At 36.3% G+C, this 4,364-nt stretch overlaps 1 long non-coding RNA gene across 2 annotated transcripts; it reads left to right on the forward strand.

Moving 5' to 3' along the window:
• Positions 1-425: 425 nt before the first annotated feature.
• Positions 426-4,043, forward strand: LOC307000388. 2 transcript variants are annotated; one of them, XR_013798026.1, is made up of 4 exons: positions 426-955; positions 2,352-2,473; positions 2,608-2,723; positions 3,728-4,043. It is a non-coding gene; the product is annotated as an uncharacterized lncRNA (long non-coding RNA). The 2 variants fall into 2 exon arrangements; XR_013798027.1 differs by having other exon boundaries at positions 2,608-2,707; positions 3,728-4,040.
• Positions 4,044-4,364: the final 321 nt, after the last annotated feature.

Here is a 4,364-nt window from a genome sequence, read left to right on the forward strand (position 1 = left end):
TTCGTTCTTATTGCCAGGGAAGCTGGATTGCTTTGCTGTTTATTGATATTTAAAAAAATATATTTTATTATTAGGAAATAGCGCTGAAGAAGTCTCATTCCGAACACCTCGCGATATTTGGCATCAGTTCACGTGTGCCAGATGTTGGTAAGTAGTCGTAAATACGCTGTCCTAATAATGTTTGATATAATGTATTTTCTGTGTGTCGAAATAAATCGGATTAGCTCAAGTTCAGTCACTGCATTATATCTGTCATCTCAACGGAGGCTTTGCGTTTCATTGCTTTCTATGAAAATGGTTTCTATGGTGATTAAACACTGTCTGTCACGTGATGTGCTATACAGTAGGCCTAGAGTAGACCTTCAATCAGTTAATCATATTCATATCAGGTTTTTAAGTTGTACAATTAGTTCCAAAGTTGTGTAGTAGAAGCACAGTAAAAACAACACCATGCTTTTACCACAGTAACATTAGTTTTACTGTGATAAGTGTAGTAAAAAGACAGTAATCACACAACTTACCATGCTTTTACCACACTATTGGTAGTTTTAATGTGGTACTTATTGTAAATGCACAGTAACCACAACACTAACCATGCTTTTACCTCAGTAACCTTAGTTTTACTGTGATGGGTAGTAAAGGACAGCAATCACAAAACTTACCATGCTTTTACCTCAGTATTGGTAGTTTTAAAGTGATAATTGTTGTAAATTATGCATATTAACCACAACACCTACCATGCTTTTAATGCTTAATAATGTAACATCCAATATTTGTAAGGAAAATCAGTACTTTTTCCTTTAAATAATCCTATATATTATACATAATGATATTTTATTTTCTCTGTTTTCAGCTGAAAAGACCAAAAGGGCCTTTCGAACTCAGTCAGCCCATTATTGTTTGAGGACAAGTAAACGGAGGAGACGGACCGCTGCAAAGACAAATATTCGCAATGGTACGTATGTGTTGGTTTTAACCCTAAATCAAACATTTTATCAAGCATTTGTTGTTTCTTAAACCTGTTCTTACAAAACCCATAGCCCAATCAGTATGAACAGTCTCAAAGTCTTAAAGGGGGGGTACAATGGTGTTTCATATATTCAGAGTTGTTTACAGTGTTAAAGAGATGGATTCTCATGCTAATAATGGCCAAAGTTTGAAAAGTTATTTTGAACGAATAACAGAGAATTTCTGTGCTGAAAATCATACTTCCGGGTTGCAACACGTTTCGGCTGGTTTTTTTCTATCGTAGATCTAATGACGTAGACCAGAGTGGAACTCCTTATATGAGCATTGCTCTCGGAAAAGCGCGTTCACGCACACGTCGACCAGAGGAGAGAAAGACCGCGCTCATCGACGCGTTACTACCGGAAATCATCATCTGCAGCGCTAAATAGGAATGGTTGATGTCAAGAATGTCTCCAAAAAAGTGTGTTTTGGGATGTGAGGGAAAGTTTACCTTGTTCAGCTTCCCAAAGAACCCAGTGTTACTGCTGGCTCAAGCTGCTCCCGCTTGACTCTATAGCTCCGCCCACGCCCAGAATCAAGGACCTCGGCTTTTTCCGGATAGAATCGGAAAGCTGTATTTTTATTTTATAAATATGATGAAACTAAAGACTTTTTGGAGATATGAAGGACGCACTATTACTCTATAGGTACTCAAGATTAACATGAGATTGACTGAAACTAAGTATTTTACCCCCCCTTTAATAATTCACAAGATTTAACAAGTTGTCAAATTCGTACGATACTAGTACATATTTGTATACTCGTACATAATCCTGCAGCTTTTACTCCTAGTGCTCATTGGCTACTGCCTCAATTCCTGTACATATTTATCGCGATATTTGTAAATCAGTTGCGCCCCTTCTTGGATAGTAGTCTGATGTCCCACACACTGTCAGAAAGTTTATATTAATTGCATTGTGTATTCATTAAAATTATTACAAATTAGTCTCTGTCTGTTGTGTTCATGTTCCAATGTCCAATGATACATGATGTCTCTCCACACCTCATAACCTACCTCTGTTTGCAAGAGTGGAAAAGCTAATCTGACTTGTCACATGACATCAGATACGCGATTATTTTGTCGTAATCAGATCAGTTACACTGCTGATAACTGTCCCGTTTGCATATAAATCATGTTATTTTTAAACGAGTTCATATAATTATTGCTTGCTATTAAAGACATACTTTTATTCATAGAAATGCCCACATATCAGTGAACGTATAACATAAAAATGCTTTTAACATTTAATTATGCAACACTCTTTACAGAAATATATCCTACAGTTGTATAACTGACTGCTTGCATGTAATGTAATAAAATTACCTTCCTTTCTGTATTGCAGGATTACTTTGTCCTTTTTTTTAGATCTCTACAACATCAAACTCAACAGCTCTTTTAAGAGCCAACCCTCACAAGAGCTACTAGTGAGTCGCAGCGGATCTTGCCGTGATCAGCCCTTCCCAGGTAAAGTTTCTAGAACATTTCAATCAGTATTTACTCATCAAATGCTCTCTCCTGAATCGTAAGGTAAATTCTTAGTTTATGTTTCAAGAACAATAGTAATTGCACGAGTAAGTAGATACTTTCTTGTTTTACAGCAGAGAAGGAAGACCAGTCCTTATATCAACACAAGCTAATCGAGTAAGTCCTTTGTTTCGGGTGAGGAAGGAACATCTGGTGCCCAAAGAAGACAGAAAGGTGCGCAAATCCATTGGTATGTCTTGTATTGAAACAATGCTGTAATATGCAGTACATAATTTGATGTTGACAATTTTACATTGTACAGGTTATCACTTGGTTTTTGACCAAGTGAAGCTCTTGAAACAAGTGACAGAAGAGTATGTTGTCTTGAAAAAAATCAAGCATCACTTGCAAAGGCAAAAGAGACCATGCCTTTCTTAAAGATATTTTAAAATAGGTTGCTGTTGATATGGGTAAAACATTTTTTGTTCAGTACTTAGCTTATATAATGTGCTGAAATATTATATATATATATATATATATATATATATATGTATAAAATAAATCAATGTGTATATTATATAATGTACTGACTGCTGCTTTGTAAATTTAAATCAGGAACGGGCAACTCTGGCCCTTTTGCGTTCTCCTTTTTAAGGTTGAGAGTTTACCTCCAAACCTAATTGAGCACATATGAAAGTCTTCAGCTTTACTTATAGACAATAGGCAGGAGGGTTTGAGGTTGGAGCTAAATCTGCAGGACAGTGGACGCTAAGGGCCAGAGTAGCCCATCACTGCTTAATATATCGCAGAACATAGGCCCCGTTTACACGAAGTGAAGAGACAGATATTTCCCTGCGGTTTGGCCTCTCATTTACACGAAAACCCAGTTTTTATCACAGAAAACGATTATTTCTAAAAACTCCGGCCAAAGTGGAGATTTTGGAAAACTTTGTTTGCATGTAAACTGAGAAAAACTGAGTTTTAGGCAGCGACGTCACAGTATGAGACTATTTTCGGGATTCTGATTGGCTAACGTGGGCTTGAGCTTCTCGTTACACTGCCACCTACAGGTTTGGCATGCTCTGGACGGCATATACACGGGTTCGTGTGCACAATGTTATTTTTGAAAACGAAGAGGGGTGAAATGTCCGTTTATGAAAATAGCCATCCACGTGTAAACGTAGCCATAAGCTGACCTGACTGTCCATTAAACAACTTAATTTGTATTGTTTGTGTTTTTTGCTTTACTTTCAGACCAGGACTGGAGAACGCCTGACAATGGGATGTTGAGACTTCTTCCTCTGGTTGAGAAAAAGCTACACCACATCAGTGATCACATCTTCTGTTCTTCTGTTGTACTGTAGGGTACACCTGAACAAACTGTTTAGACGAGGAAGAAGAACATGAACATGATAGAGACATGTACAGGGAAGAGCAAGAAACCAGTTTAGTGATAATGAATCATTATTTTCCAACACAATATCAAATCTGTTTTCTGTATCATAGGTGACTGAATATGATGTTCTGGCACTCATTTTGTGGCTCAGCAGCTGTGAATGGATTAATATGATGTTAATGTATTTTTGAAGACACATTTTTATTTATCTTGAATCTCATTGTCTTTATGCTACTTTATCAACTTTATGCTGTGTGTCCAATAAAGTGTTGTGTAATAAAGTATGGTGAATATTGTTTATTGAAAGTGGTGTTTGGTACAGTAAATAAAAACAATATTTGAGAAATTTTAATTTCTTATTTCTTTAGTTTAGTTCATAATTTAAAAACAACTACATATAATTAATTACCATGATTCTTTTTCTTAGGACATACACATTTAGATCTGGTTAATGATATTTCGGACAAAAGTTGCAACAAAACAATGCAACAAAAG

Source organism: Phoxinus phoxinus (assembly GCF_949152265.1).
Source record: "Phoxinus phoxinus genome assembly, chromosome: 6".
Lineage (NCBI taxonomy): Eukaryota > Metazoa > Chordata > Actinopteri > Cypriniformes > Leuciscidae > Phoxinus > Phoxinus phoxinus.